At 32.8% G+C, this 17216-nt stretch overlaps 1 protein-coding gene across 2 annotated transcripts in view; it reads left to right on the top strand.

Moving 5' to 3' along the window:
- LOC146530122 (roundabout homolog 2-like) overlaps window positions 1-17216 on the top strand; it is a 53634-nt gene that overhangs the window by 17083 nt on the left and 19335 nt on the right. The window lies entirely within an intron of this gene.

Below are 17216 nucleotides of genomic sequence, written 5' to 3'. Positions count from 1 at the left end.
GTGAAATTGGTAAAATATTTACCTTTGTATATTTATTATATTTTACATAATAAGACGATGGTTTATGTAAAATTGTAAATGCCTCTAATATTTTTTCCTGCAATTACACTTTATTTTTTTTTGTATATAAAAATAATAATAAGGGATTAGTTTCTAAGCATTCGGAGTAGATTTTATAATACTTTAACAAAACATCAACATTTCAATAGAATAATTGTTTCTCTATTCAATGGGGGTTCATCATTATTACCATTAATAATGAACTTTTGAATATACTCCATACATATTTAATCATTAATTTAACCTAAATTACCTGAACCTTTTCTGTTTCCTCATCAATAATAAACGATGGGAATTTTTTATTGTATCGTAGAGCATACTTTCCCTAAGTATACCATTACCTTAATTGCAATAAGCAAAGTATTGTCATTCTATTCACATTTCACATACATTCACGATACAATTTTTTTTTTCATTTTAAGCCAGCGGAAAATGTAATGCTAAATCGCCATTCTGCCATGAACATTTCTGTTCTGTTTATACGTTTTAAAAACTAGCAAATAAAATTACAAAACTATGTTAAAAGAATTTATATTATGTTTTTTTTTATCTCAATTTGCTGCGGGTTTATGAGAGTCATTATTTTGGAATCAATGAATGTAGCCAAAGCTTCATGGAGGCAAAGAGAGGGCTCGAGAGGTACAGCATTGTAAAAATAAGTGCAAAAGGGATGTCAAAACGCACTTAAGAGCGAAAAGTCGTTTTCGAAGACATTTTGTAAAGCTCTCGAGAGTTTCGAAAAGAAAAAAAAAACGACTTCCGCCCCGACCCGTCCGCCACTTATCACTGCGGACAGAAACGATGAATTAGCGAAAATATTACGATTGTACTTTTGTTAACGAACATTTTTAAAAGCGTCATAGTCATTTTTGCTCAAGTACGTCTTAGTGTGAAAAGAAAGAGATCTATACCGCCACATAATTTAAAAATGTCATCGTATGGTCTTATACGAGTCTTATGTATGTACCCTAATAAGAAGTTAATATATATCCATATGGTAAAATACAGGTCAAAATACAATAGACAATTTGGTAAAATATAATTATATAAAAAAAGAGTGGTAAGTTTGAAGAAAGCTATTGAGATTGTGGAAAATCCTAGCGTGATTCACTTTAAACCTTGATCTTATTGAGACATCAAATATGTCGAGAATTATATGCTCTCTTTTGCCAAATTCTATAAATCTAGCTTGTACTACTCTGCTTCACATTTAAAGCTTATTAAAAACTACCTGATGACAAAGATGTTTTCATACAACTTAATTAACAAATCTTTTCAAATTCTAATTTGATTAATATCTATATATTTCTATACATATGTATTTGTTATGGCGGCCACCGTAGAACATCTGCCTGTAAAAGTAACGGTTTTAAATTCGATACCCAAAATATAATAGTAACTGATTAATTTCCCCATACTTTGGCAAGACAAAACTCGGCGTTGAGTTCCACCAAACAACACAATGTCTCAAATCAGGGCGAAAATTGAACAGAGCTTTAAAATTTCTTTTGTTCCATGAAAACTCTTATATTTGAGTTATAAATATTCTTCTATATGAATATTTAACTATCACTAACATCGGGTAGTGTTATATCACAACCTACTGTATATTAAAAAAGTGTATAATATCCTAATCAAAGTTGAACTTCACCTTACCATTTTCTTTACAATTAGCGCAATTAGCCCATTTGAGTACAAATTTGAGTATCATAAAAGAAATAGTAGCATTCTTTTATGGAAGGTTCAGTAATAACATTATCGTGTCAATTGATTCATTTTCCATAGCAAATTAGACTACAAACTACCTCTACAAACAATGGATATTAATAAATCGGCATGTTGAGTTTACATATAGGCATATAATAAAAATATTGTTAAGAATATAATATAATATTTTGGAATATAAAGTATAATCGAATGCAATTGGGTTATTTTACTCAGCATATCAATAAACACAGAAACAAAAGTAAAGAACTAAGTGTTTTGACACTAAGCTAGGGTTTTTATCAGTTCGAATCGCAGCCAAGTAATAATTTTGTCCGTCGTGGCGTAGTGACACAGCTTCCGACTAAAAGCGTAGAGTTTGTGGGTCAGATTGTTACTGGAAGGAATTAATTATTTTAATTTCGTCTCATCTCGAAAATTACTCAAAGGATTGTTTAAACACAGTTTGCCTACTTTGCTTTATGCTAAATACAACGTGAAGTTAATATAACAATATTTATTATTTAATTCTCCCTGTCTAAATTAATGAAGTGTGGCATTGAATTTCGCTGCCAAACTCGCGATATGCCGATATAGAGTACTTTCCCTCGGAAAATAATGTAATTTTATAAAAAAAATAACATTTCATTATGAAAATCTTCATTAAGTTATTTTATTATATGTATTTCATTAAAAATATAATTCTGATATATTTTATTACATAAATATAAATAGTTCTTCTACCACCATCAATCACTTCTCAAAATACTAAGAGATCATAAGTACAGCTTACTAGTTTCTTATACAGAATAAGCACTTGATCTGCCTTATCAAAGCTTATATGAAGGAGATTAAGAGGTATCGCCTTACAAACGTTTGCGCGGATAATTTTCACTATGACATCGATCCGAAATGGTTAAATAAGCAAGGATAATGCTTTTTTCTTCATATTAATTCCTCGAATGGGAATCGAACCTACGATCTATTGCGTTTACAATTGAGCCTCTGCGCCACTAGTGACCTTTATAATAAAAAATCTTTTAAAAACAACATATTATTCTATCAATCCCATTCTGACGTCAGCTATTCATTTTAATCCCTGGCGAGCTATTTGAACTACTAACGGATATTAAACGTGTACCACGTAAAAGTTCATTCAACGTTCGACAAATGTTTTAACATGATTACGTGGTCATCAAAAATTGACTATAAAATACTTTTTATGTACCTACCTATCTATGCCGATGTAGACTGTTTTTGGACCAGCATTTAATTTTTACATATTGGAAAAGTAAAATCAATAACTATTACATGAATAAATACATTTTTATATGAGTTCGTTAACTTTTTGCATATAAATTTCTGTTTTTTTTTTCATACGATTGTAATGGTATTCAAATTTGTGGAATTTTGTTATTTGTTTGACGCTAACAAAACAGTGTTTGGGGGTAAGTATGATGGTAGTGAATTCGATTCCCAATTAGGTATGAACACATCCGTTCCCTATTTTCTGCGCAATTCTTGAGGCTTTGCATATTGCCTCAGCGGCTGGGCTCTATTTTTTATAACACTAAGTTTCATCTGTCTACCTTCCCATATGCGAAATAGTTCACTCTATTTGCCTATGGGAAGGTAAAATATTTTAATGTCTAACAATATTATCACTGTAGCATATTTACGGAACGTAAAATTACGATTTCAAATCCTATTAAGGGATTTCTATCGATGACATTATCTTTCAATGGCCGGACCATTGATGACCATCAGATTAATTTATAAAGATTTTTTTCAATCCGCATACGGATTTAAGTACAATCTCAAAAATACCCGCAAACCAATTAAATATTGTATTTCGTTATTATTACAAATTGACATAGTCCTATAGTAACGACTGAAGTTGGAACTGAAATATCATATTTTAAAACTTTTTTTACGTTGACGTTGTAAAAGCCGGAAGCTTCGAAGTCACAAATAGAAACATTACTTCTGGTAATTTTGTCATACGATCCAACATGTTTCCACTATTGCATTAATGTTAGTTGTAAAAAAATGTTACATTTTTAACTTGTGAAACATGGAAGAATATGTGACGTTTCTTTTAAAGTTATACAGTAAATCTATGTTGAAGCTGTAGAATTTGTTTGCTTGAAAACGCGAGTCTCAGATTGAAATTGAATTGAAAAAAAATGTATCATATTACAATACCTTATTAAAATGTATCATACACAATTCTTGGTATTTTTAATGTTCACATGTAAAAGCTAGTAAATATATCTTCTTCTTCTTCTTCTTAAAGTGCCTCTCCAACTAGTGAAGGTTGGCAGTCAACTTCGCATACTTGGTCCTGTCCCTAGCCAAATGAATTAAATGTACGGCGTTTTTAATTCCAGTTCATTCTTTGATGTTCCTTAGCCATGACTTAAAGTAAATATATAGACATATATGGGATTTTCTAACCGGACTAATCACTGTTCTTCTAGTGTCTTTGTAGAATCAGTCTCTTTATAAAAGTTTTGGTTGTGGGTTTGATTTCCATTAGAAGGAATGTTTATATATATTTGATATAACGCCTCAAGCTTTTGGCAGAAAGTGGAGAACTGAGTGTTCATTAAATTGTGAAAGTGGGGAACGGAGTGTCTTAACACTAGGTTCCCAGCGTGAATTTGATTTATTTATTTTCTCTTACCTTACTATATACGGCGTACAGTGTGAAGCTGAAAAAGAAAAAAAATATTTAAATTGTTAATTTCGACATAGATACATTGTAAGTTGTTTATAAAATCGATGTAGATAAATACCATTGTTAGAACATAAAATGACTATTTTAGTCGTAGCTCTTAAAATTCAATGTAAGATATACTACGACACAGTTACAATAGAATTGGGAATGGGCGACAACCGTTCAGTAATCGCTCTGATCCTGTCTGTAAAGGTAGTGACACACTTCTCTTAATCCATAAAAAATATATAGTATTTTTTTTTATATACTAATAATTCATAATTGTTAAAACTCTTATAATTTAAGTATTACTACATAATAATAATTTGAAAGATATAATCTAAAAAAAGCTTAAATAGTTTAACTCAGTTTATCAAGACTTTTTCAATAATAATATTTGTGAGTTATATTAAAATTCTCCTAATATTATACAAGTTCTATAATCCTATATATTTTTTTTCAATAATACCGAATTCTTAGTATCTCTCTGCTTTACGTAGTGTCAACGAGGTCATCACATACGGTTGTATTACCCACCCCGAACATCCTGGTGTGTTTAACATACAATACTGTCTTACAAAGTGTAAAGGCGTATATTTACTTAACCCAGCTAGTTCAGGTCACAGTATTTAGCGCCGCGTTTCGCGAAACTGCAGGAAGCAAAAAGTAACGCCCGTTATATTTACATGTACATTTACGAAACACACATGTCGCATGTCGGTTATTTTCTTAGCGATTTGCATACGAAATTGCTGACGTCCGGCCCTTAAATATTAGAATTTTTAATAATTCCATATGTTAAAAGATTTTATGTTATATTTGAACTTTTGTAGAGCAGATTAATATTTTCTTAAAATATATATTAAATAAATTAAAAGATTTTAATTTATATTTGGAGACAATAAAAAAAAAACTTATTTTTCATTATGTTTTAAATAATGAAAAACCTTATAAAAGAACGTTGTATATTTTATTATTAAGTCCAATTAAATTAAATCGACAACTAGACAATAAATTTTTCAAAGCACTAAGGCCGTAACATTTCGAATTCGAATAGGTCACGTAATTATTCTCCTCACTATCAGCGACCCTCAGCTTTAAAAGCCTATTCTTGTCACAGATAAAGCGAAGATATCTCATGACCTCGGTAAATCGGTCACTTTGAGGATAAGAAACAATGAATTTTAATTCTCTAAGCAACCTGGCCGCCGGGGTCATAAATAAATCCCTTATCGAGAAGGTAATTGGTAATAATAGGGCGATCGCTCCCAACTGGTTAGATATCGATATTAAAAACATTCGGTTAGATATCGATATTGAGGATGTTGTGAATGAAATTAAACCTTAACTCGAATGTCTTGACGATTAAACTAATTAATAAATACAAACAAAACTGGCACTTCGTAAGTAACTTCAAGCAGCTTATCACTTACCCATTAACAAATATATTAATGCAACTTCAGTAGTTTTATACGACCGTGATAAGATAAGAGGTTAAAAAACATAATATTTTTTATGGCTTAGAACACCCAGCTAGAATTTCGGTGTTTATGTTCTTTTACTGCTTAAAATATGATGTTATATTTTTTAGACTTCTATTGAAAAAAAATAAAATATGAAACTAGTCTAAAATAAAAATCTAAAAGTAAATTGTCCTTTATTATCACTTGTTGATTATTCTAAAACATATTTTATAGGTCGCTTCCGTGTATTTCAATTTATATAAAATACATAAACCCCCGCTAACAACGTTAAAGGCTGCCAGATCTCTTGAGTGACAGCGGGACCTAAATCCATCATTAAGTCTATCAAAATCGAATAAAGTACAATTTTCCCCCATTACCGCCCTTCATATCTTCCGTCATTTTACGTATCGTTTCCGAAGCAAAGAGGGTAGGAGAAAAGACGAAAATAATAAATCCGTATCGAATATGCACGATTGGAGAGAACCAGTGGACGAAATGTGATATACACTGGTGAATTACATCTGTCAGGGTAGTGGTGATCCATCACCAATTAAATGCTGGCGTGCTGAAGATATATTATCAGATTCGAATGCGTCATAATCGATTACTGGTTCCACAAATGGAACATTTTATTTCAATATACTGTCTACAATGATATAGGACGTTTAACTTAAGTCAAAATTCATGTTTTAGAAAACTATATTTATGTTATTTTTATTCTACTAAATATAAATATCTATTTGTGTATGTATAGTGAAGCTTTAAAAGAAACACACGAGGAAAAAAACTGAATGGAGACCAAAACATTAATCGATAACTTTTTGTGGTTGTGCGTAGTAGACCCATAAATAATAAACTATAATCGGTACTGCTATGCAAGTACTGATTCTTTTCCTTTTTTTATTTTTTTATTTATTTTAGTGCACGTGCAAGTGACGAAGGGTACTTAAACATAAAATTACATTTTGATATGTAAAATATTTTCAAATTAATATTACATAAAAGATTGTAATTACAGCCCTGCTTTTGAGCTTAATTATTATATCCGCTAGATAATTAATTAAACAAAAGGAGCTCCCCACGCCTAGGTATTATAGGCCGCTATTGTTGTTGGGTTCGCGGGGAAAAATCCCCAATGTTTCCGGCTTCTTCTTAAAAGCTTTGTTTACACTTTCATTTTCTATACATTTACTAAATGATACAGTTAACGGTTATAATAAAAATTGATATTGAATTAACAAATTGTTTATTAAACTGGCATTTCGAATCGATTTCAAAGATTTCTGATATCTTTTTGATTGGAAAGTAGGGACGGATTTGTATTTTCTTTGTCGGGGGTCGTCGGTTCCCATGGCTTTAGGGTGTTACGCTATTCTAGTATGTCGTCTCGTAATTTACGAGCATGCGATATACAGACGCGCTTTTAGGGAGATGGCACATCCATTTGGGCGACGATTCTTTAAATTTATGCCCCAGTAAAAATGATAAGTGACGCATAAATAGGTTACTTAAGATATTGCCTTTTCACAGTTTTATGTTTCTAATTAATTGTTAGTACAAAACAACTTCTTTATTGGTTACTGTTGTTAGTCCACTTTAATGTTTGTTTTATTGCCTCATTTCTTAGAAACTAGTATAATGAAATTTAATTTAGTGCGTGCTTTATTTCTATATGAAAGTAATAAAAATTGTAAACACATTATTCCACGCTTACTAAAGTTAACCGGCTCAGTTAAATAAATAAATCTTTTTTATACTGCCAGGATAAACGATAAAAAACCTTATAATATATATAACCTGGGTCTATAATAATAATATGATAATAGAAATTAAATCATCTCATGACAAATTTCGACATTTTTCAAGTAGGTACTCTTATACCTAAAATTATGGAAAACTCAAATCTTATCGAATTCAAGGAATCGATTACAAAGATACAATAAGAAACTTCTAAACTCAATTTATTTGTCTCAACAGTCCTTACTAAAATCGTTGCCAGATTTAGCGCTGAAGGGTTGTAAATACAATTTGTTGTTACCATTGAAACAATGCCGACCGATGTTATGGTAATCTTAGAGGCGGCAGAGCATTTCTTTCGGCTTTACTTCGTAAGCGGCCTTTTTTATATTCATGGACGTAAGGGATATTTTCTGGGATTAGGACTCGATTGTGTTATACACGGTGTTGCTTATTTTTGTATGAGATATGGCTCGTTTTGTATGTTGTTTTGTTTCTTTTTATTTTGTGTATGATGCTGATGCTGAAGAAAGCTGATGATTTGAACTCTTTCACAATTTATTAGGAGAATCCTGTAGTTGTATCCTTGATCTCAATTTTTTCGCCAAATTCTGGTGTCATTGCGTGTTGAGTGGCGGAACTCAACGCCGTGTGCCTCGGCACCAGTGCGAAGAATTGAAATTATCCAATATTTCCTTTCCTTGGGTGGGAATCGAACCCATGATCTGTTGCGTTTAAGCAACTGGCCTCGTAGTAATTATTTTAATAGATTCATTTCATCATTTTAGCAAATTTCTATCTATGAATAAATGTATCGATATCAATAAATCTAGCTAATGTACTAATGTTATTGCAAAACTTGATATCTTTTATGGCACAACGCAATGTCACGGAAAAGGCAATGAGGTGTGAGCGTTGCACAGCTGCTGCCTTTGTACTTGTATATAATAATGTTGGTGCAGTTCATATTTGTTATTGTTTGCTCTTATTTTCATCACCAAAAATCTTAATCCGATTGAACAATTATATCGAGTATTTAGTTACAATGCTTTAAAGCCGACGTGACGTGACGTTATTTTTTTTTTATTATGTTGAAAATAATTGTTTTTTTAAGTATTTTTGTAATATTAAATATAAGAAAAATAAAATAGTAAAATCCAAATGTTTGTATGTCCATCAAAAGAAAAATCTATAACTAAATTGTACCTTAGTGCTTGTTTATTAATTATTATTTATATTTTATCCCATACTTGGTATATCTATGAGATTTAACGTCTGTGGTCGCATCCCTCCGGGAATAGAACAGTAAGTTGAGTATATAAATTAGCTGTCAGGGCGCTAATCGCTCCGACATCCCGCGATGAAACTTTAGAGTCCATCAGTGGCTGTCTAAGGCGAATGTGTGTTCCCAAAATAAACTAACAATAACGGGATCCATTTATTTTGTTATTCTATTAGCAAGTTATTTTAATAAACATTGTACCTATATCGTATTTTGGTATAATGGTATAATATAGTTCCTGTTCCTAATCTTTAAAATTGTTTTAGAATACACGGTTGTTTTAGAACAATCGCGGCGCAGGGGCAGAAAGTGTGACTGTAAACGCGGGTGGTTGTGGGTTCGAACCCCACTCGAGAAAGTGAAAGTTATTTATTTACATTTATATTTTCATTTCTTCGCTCTGGTGTCGAGACAAAGCGTGGCGTTCAGTTCCGCCACTCAATACGCAATGCCTGCAGAAGTCGACAGTCTTAACACTAGGTTCCCTCAGGCTACTCTGATGTATACGGGTTAACAGCAAGAAGCTGATTTGATTTGTTTTTTTTTTTTAAATATGTATGGGTCTAAATACTTTTCTGAAAATCTGTGACGCCACCAACCAACTCAAAGTATCGCTAAATATAACTTGTTCGCCGGGAACAAGCAATAATTAATCTTTAAGCCGGCAGATAATCCACCATATCGGAAATTTCCCAACTTTTTTTCATTAATTTTGAATGGTAAGCTAGCGTGAACGTTGCGAATTAGGGCGAACGTTCCATTTTCACACGCTTCGCAGAAAAATGGCGGCGGGACGTATTTCAAGTACAATAGAGCACAATTACGTCCTCGGCCGTAATGAGCGCCCCAATGAGATAGCAATAAAATTCCGCCTCAGAATACGGCGATAATTAGAATTAACTGTTTCGTTCTCGCCCACAACGGATGGCCGTTTCAATTTTGCTCTATTGAGATTGTCCAGAATTTGCTGGGTGACGTTCTGATTACCCTTATGTATATATGTATAGAAAGTTAAGTATACAGCGTATGATTACTATTCAATTCTATAGTACAGTAATTAATAGAAATTATAGGTTCGAGATTCTTAAATATGATTTGTATAGACTTCTATACAAACGACTTTTTAGAGATAGGATTCGGGTTTAGCATGAATTGTAGAATAAATTTAGCAATCGCGGCGCAGGAGAATAAACGTGTGACTGAAAACACGACAGGTTGTGCATTCGATTCCCAATCGAGGATATAATAATATTTTCATTTCTTCGCTCTGGTATCGAAATAGAGCGCGACGCTGAATTCTGGCGCTCTATCCGCAATGCCCCTAGAATTTGGAATTTTGGCGAAAAGATGGAGATGGAGTTATTTACCACTAGGTTCCCACTACCTTCCCTGCTGTGTGCAGGATAAAGCGTGAAGCTTATAAAAAAATAGCAACTCAGAGCAAAAGGCTTCGGTATATCATTATTTCACAAAGACCTTCGAAATAACCTCAACCTGGCCTCACTACCACATTTATGTAAGCATATCCAGCATACAGTTGCATTTTAAAAATTGCAACTAAAATTGTTACAGACTGGACTATAAACTAACAGGCTACATAAAAAGAATTACACGAAGCCTGAAAACGTTGTAAAAACGTTGAGTGGCACGTTTATGAGTAGTGTTTTGTTTCTGCAAACAGCTGCCACATAAAATGAAGGAGCCCTTGTTCTCTCTTTCTTTAGTGTTCCAAGTTTTTGTGAAATCAATTAAAATGATACTCTATTTCTTACAAGGGTGTCTAAATTCACAGAGTGCTCTCGAATGGTTATTTAGTGGTACCCAATTCGGAGGATTTAGTGGGAATTAAGAATGGGTACTGTGATACCATTGTTTGTGGTTTAGGAAACAATAGCTTATTGTGCATTGGACTCAGCGACGTAACTATGTGTTGCTATTTAAATGAACGTTCTATTGCTTAGGTTTTAATACTGAGTTTTGGAATAATTATACGTTGTACGAGTATTTGTCGATGAAATGCGGATTTAATTTTATGAACTTTTGTTTTGATTTTAGAGTACTTAATGGTATCTTTTTCATAATTCATGATAAACCTTAAATTTAGTTATTAAATTTAAAAAAAAAAAATTCTTCATTCAATATGCATAAATGGAAAAAGTACCTAAAAATGTGTATTTTGTATGTTTTTTTATAAATAGATGCTTAATAAATAGATCAGTGACTTGCAATTAAGGAAATGAAAATATTCAAGGCAATTAAGATTTCAACGGGTAATGTGAAACGGAGTGTGTTAACACTAGGTTCACTCTGCATACCACACTGTGTGGGGTATACAGCATAAAGTAAAGAAAAAAACTAAAAACTGTTCATTTGCATATAAGTGGCCAATTTTTATATAAAAAGCTAATCGATTACGTACGAATTTTATCGTAAATTTTGTTGATGTACTACCATCAATCAATGCTTTGAAATTCAATCTGTACCTTTGGACCCTCCAATTAAGCATAATTTAAGATAAGCCTTTAATTTTTCGTTACGGGTGGGCCTCAAGTGTAAGCCGGTCATTAGCCACTTTTTTAGTACAATTTTTATACCTTTTGTCTTAAAGTATCTCATATTTCTCGATGATAATCCATAATACATGAGATATGGCGCCTTCATAGCAATTACGTGTAATAAATCTAAAGTTAGATCAACAACTAGTTTCAAAATATATTCTTGTACTATATAATATACTACCAGCGGATGTGTAAATCCATTTTATGATGGTATAAAAAATAAGGGGATAGATTAAAAAACGATTTCAGCTTATCAACTGAATGCCACTTTAGCGAGCTCATACGTTCAGGGCAGGGCAGCCAGCATTATCACGGAAAATAAATGACCAATTAAATAATCTAATTCATTTCGGGCCCCGGTCCTCATGCTGCTATAAATCAACGTATCGTCGAGTGGCGATAAACATTTTGTGACTTCCAGGCCAGGTGATAAAAAATGACTACTTTTTTCGACATTGCACCCGCAAAGGCTCTAAAAGGGTGACATTTTTTAGCTCTAACAGCTCCTTAATTGCTGGATGCCCACCCTTTATGCTTAAAAACGTCCCTTTCAACAAAAAAGGGGCCTAATAAATGACCATAACGATTTAAGGCGCGACCAAGCAAAAAACAAGCGGTAGTCGTAATAGTAGCGTTAATAGAAACAAAAGCTGATAAAATTGAATTCTTATTGACATAAAATTCACCGCATCGATGAGACAGACGGCTGAGAGGTAAATATTTTTTTAATGGCGTACGCTATAGCTTTAAGTACCTGCTAATGGGTTAAGCAAATAAAAGGTACACTTGTATATATTAAAGTGCTACAGTACTTGGCTATGGATAAGAGGGTCAATGTTTTGATAGCGCGAGGTGGGACGGTAGAAACATGTGGTCAAACATTGTGCAATCGTATGTGGCTGTTTAGTTGCGGTTGTAAGCACGCACGAGTATAACAAAGGACAAATGTAGCTTTCGCTGTGCTCCCAAACGCTAACAGAAATATGGGAATAGAGGGTACCGGGTGGTCTGTGCCCACCCCAGAGTAGTCTGGTGCCCATACCAGATTAGTCTGGCGTCCATCCCAGAATAGTCTGGTGTCCATCCCAGATTATTCTGGCGCCCATCCCAGAATAGTCTGGTGCCCATCCCAGATTAGTCTGGCGCCCATCCGAGAATTATCTAGTGCGAACATATTTAATCAAAGTTAGAATACAGCCCACCCTCGACAAAAGTAAATCTAAATCACAAGAGGTAACTTATAAAATAGATCCTATATAGAACAAAGCGCATCGCGTAGAGTTCATTATTCCCAGCTAATGGCGTCGTAAACACGCGAATATGTAAACGTTCACGTCGCATGAGGATATTTGATTTTTACGGAAAACGGAATTATTTTAATTACTTAGTAAACAACTGCGACAAATCGTTAGTGATGTAATTAAACTAAATTATCTAAATTATTTTAACTCGACGGAAATAACGGAGTGTCCTAACACTATATTCCCTCTAAGAACGATACTACGAAAACAGCTTGATGTTGAAAAAAAAACATTCACAAATATCTTTTGCTCTTAGTCTAAGCCGTAGAATGCTAATAAAAATAAAACTTAACGATGAGTCAGCTGTCGAGCCAAGAAATTCCTCATGACATCAAAGGCGCGTGGCAAATGAATATTCGCGGAAATGCAGTTTTTCATGTGGAATTAGCGACAAATAATAATTAATATATTCGTACGTATGAGTTACATTTCCTTTCAAGTTTTACATCCTTTGATTATTTCATTTGGACATGTTTTAATTCGTGATTTTTTAAATTAGCATATTAACATCAAAGCTTAATAAAATTTGTTGTTTCACATATGAATTTAAATTTATCTAAGGTAAATATTATATACGTATATTATAGTATATAGTTTTTTTTCATAGCGGCATATTATTCTTGTATTTGAGGTCATAAATTATAATAACTTAGTTTTGAAGAATATTTTCCTACAAAATACAAATAAAAATTCAAAATTTTCATATAAAATTTAAAATAAAAAGAACAATAACTCTTTAATAGCATACAACAAAAGACAGCGTGAGCTTGAAGCTTCCATAAAGTTATTTCACCTACATGCGGCATATTCTTTGTGAACTATGAAAAATATGAAATGAGAGAATATTGTAAAAGAACTTGTTTATGAGGTCACTAGTTTACTTCGAACTTTAAATATATTTATTGTACTAGAGTAACCTAAAAATTGCATTTTAAAAGAAAAATAAAATAAAAAGGTTTTTGTGAAAATAAGAATTATTACATAGAATTTTACACTCAAGGCAAGATCAGAAGTTTATTATAATGGGATCGGAATGTCTTGACACTAGGTGCCTCTGCCTGCCCTGATATGGATTAAGAACCCACAGTATTTCACAACCGTAGGTGCCTTGCTGGTACAATTCACAATAAAAATATAAATAAACTAACAATAAATTCTTTACTTACTTTACAAGGAGATGCATTTTTTTAGCTTTATGCTGTATCACGTACAAAGCAGGGTAGGTAGAGGGAACCTACTAATAATACTGAAATCCACGCATCGCTTAATGTTCGAGACAAAAGTTTGCTAAATATAAAAAGAATTCCTAGCATATATATTTTATATTTACTAGTTTTATTTTCACTAAGCCTTTATACTATCTGCAACTTTCATCAAAAGTACTGTAAAATTTGCGAATGGCAAAGCTTTATGCGTTATAATTTCCAAATAATAATTTTATTTTCGACTATCATAAAATATTCTGTTTCACGAAACGCTCGGTGAGATAGTTAAATTTAATGTATTAAATATTTAATTGAAGTGATGATTGTGAGTTCAAGTTCCACTCGGTGAAATATGTAATAAAAAAAGATTCTGTTTCATTTAGATACTCTACCTGTCGCATTTACGGTTAGGCTCTTTTTGGTACAAGGATAACGACAGGTTTTGGGTACGATTCTCAATCGAGGAACTGAAGAAGTATTTGAGATTTTCCTCACTGTGGTAACGAGGCAAAGCGCGACGTTAAATTCCGTTACTCAAAAAGTAATGCCTCCAGAATTCGTCGGAAATTGGGCAACGGAAGTGTCTTATTGGGAACGGAACGGTAACGTTAAGCTAAAATACACTAAAAATAATAATAATATGTATATAAGACAAGAAGTGAAGAAGCAGGCGACTAATTATTATTATTATAGAAGAGACGGTCCATATACATCATGTGTGGGAGGCATTAGATCAAATTCCTTAAAGTTCACAAAGATTATCCGAGGAGGTTATCGATTATAATTAATGTTATAAGTTTATCGTTTTGACATAATTGTACATTGTATATTAAAATTAGGTACTTTATCATATTTTTCTAACAATGAATGTTTTACAAATTGGCTCACAATGTAAAAGATTAGAAATTCAATATTTTTGTATTAGAGTCGGATTAAAGATGGTGTCGTAGTTTAGTAGTAGGTAAGTTGATGAGAATCTAAATCGTAAAATAATTATAATATCTTTGTCTTGACTAAACGTGATATATAAAGTAGGAGCTTTCTATGATTACTCTGCAAAGTAAAGCGAAGCATAATATATTTATTTTATTTCAATAAAATATTTAAAGTAGCTTTTATTAGAAATAAATGTAAAAAGATTCAAATGTCGACAGTTTCCTAAGATTTCTTTGAAATTCGTTTCAAATTTTATCAATGTTGTAGATTCGAGATTCGACAAACTTAACATCGCAGTATCGTAAACTAAACTTTTCCTCGATTCTGCGTTGTGACATTTCTATTTCAAACTTCAAAGTTGCTGTCAGTTCTATTTGTTATTTCACTTCTCTATAGGTACAATATCTTTATGGCTATAATATTCTATAGAATATTTTTCTATTAATTGTTCTTAATGCATTAATTATTTGTATAATATATTATTAGCTTTGGTTTAAAATAATATCTGTATTTTGTATTTGTATTTCACAGCTTGTCGACATTATTGGATGAATTTCTACTAAATATAGACAGTATTCTAAATATAAACATTTAACTTGTTGAATGAAGATTTAACATTAAGGTAACAAACACGCAATGCCTCCAGAATTCGGAGAAAAGTAGGGAACTGAGGTGTCTTAATGAGAACAAAGTGCCTTAACACTAGATTACCAGGTTTCCTACCATCGCTATGTGCAGAATATAGCATGAAACTAAAAAAAAAATGTCATATGACAATACTTAACCACTCAGCGTAAACAACACATTGGTACCTATACCTAGACTCGAGAATTCTTTTTAAATAGGTATTGTATTTCAAATCCCTAATCATTCACGAGCTCACCCCCGATAATAATTTCGTAGATGCTTTGTGACGCCGCTTCCGGTCTACACAATAGATGCATGCAAACTTCGTGAAATGGGTAAAAATAATCCTCCACCAGAGCCTAATACATCACGCGAACTGTCAGCGGAGACCGCACGAACAAAAATATACTATTGTGAGACGAGTAATGCTTTGTCGGGAACTTTGATAAAAAAAACTTGTGCAATTTTTGGTCCTGCACGCACCGACGCGCACCCATGGAAAAAAGACAGACGAACTTAATCCTATACCCAAACACCATGTTGCGAGCTAAAATCCTCACCCATTTCAATTAACTATCAACAAGATCGTTAACGCTTAAATCAACGCTATGATACTAATGAAAAAAATACCGGTTAAGTGCGAGTCGGATTAGATCACGGAGGCTTCCGTATCAATTTCAGAATGGCAAGTACACATAAAATTTGACAAAATTAAGTTTGCGGGCATACCCAGGAAGGTTTTGATTATGCCGGGAATTTCACACAAAATGCAGGAAAGTCGATACATATATTTTGACTGCATTTTTCTGTTTTTCAAGAGACCATGGCCACCACTCAGAGACCACCTGAATATTAGATATGAATTTCAGCTTCATACCTCCACGCGATCTCGTGATAAATGGTCTTGACAAACGGACAAACGCACAAAAAAGGTACCGGTTCCGTACCTTTTAAGGTACGGAACCCTAATAACTCCCCTCAATTAATGGTGTTTGTCGTTTCAAATTAGATTGCCGAGCTTCATCTCTACCACACAACCTACAATTAATCAATTTAGAAGTAGAACACTCATAATATTTCACAAGGTTTCTCAACAACTCCGTGTGGGTCCAATATACGTCGACACCCTTGACTCCACAAATATGGTAGTCGTCGTCAAAACAAACTCTGAAAAACATGTTTAATTTATTTTTACAATAGCATTCACGTTTATAAAATCACCGCGTGTGATCTCCACGGCGCAGGTTTCGTGAGATTTCTCTATTTACTTTTAAGGCTACTGCTCAAACATTTACATAATGTTGCCATAATTCATTTACTGGTATGTTGGCTTTATGAAACATTTTTGGAGTGAGAGTAAATATGGCACATCTAGATTGTTACGTTTTGTTAGAATAAATAACGTTTAGTATATATAGCGTTGTAGCCGTCTCTGCTATCAAGAATGTTAATAAGTTCTGTTGACGCAGCTAGTCGTATGTGAAAAATAAACATGATGAGGCCCAACTTAGATGTGCTAAAGTTATCTTTACACGTGCTTCAAAAGTAAAATGTCAACAGCCGCATTATGATTTGGAGAGCCATCAAGTAACTAACGATGTTGTTATAGTCGAAAAATTTC

The sequence above is a fragment of the Heliconius melpomene genome, chromosome 17 (assembly GCF_056956725.1).
Source record: "Heliconius melpomene rosina isolate 202511_hmr_F chromosome 17, ASM5695672v1, whole genome shotgun sequence".
NCBI lineage: Eukaryota > Metazoa > Arthropoda > Insecta > Lepidoptera > Nymphalidae > Heliconius > Heliconius melpomene.
The sequence above is the reverse complement of the archived record's forward strand: the minus strand, read 5'-3'. Positions and strand labels throughout refer to the sequence as shown.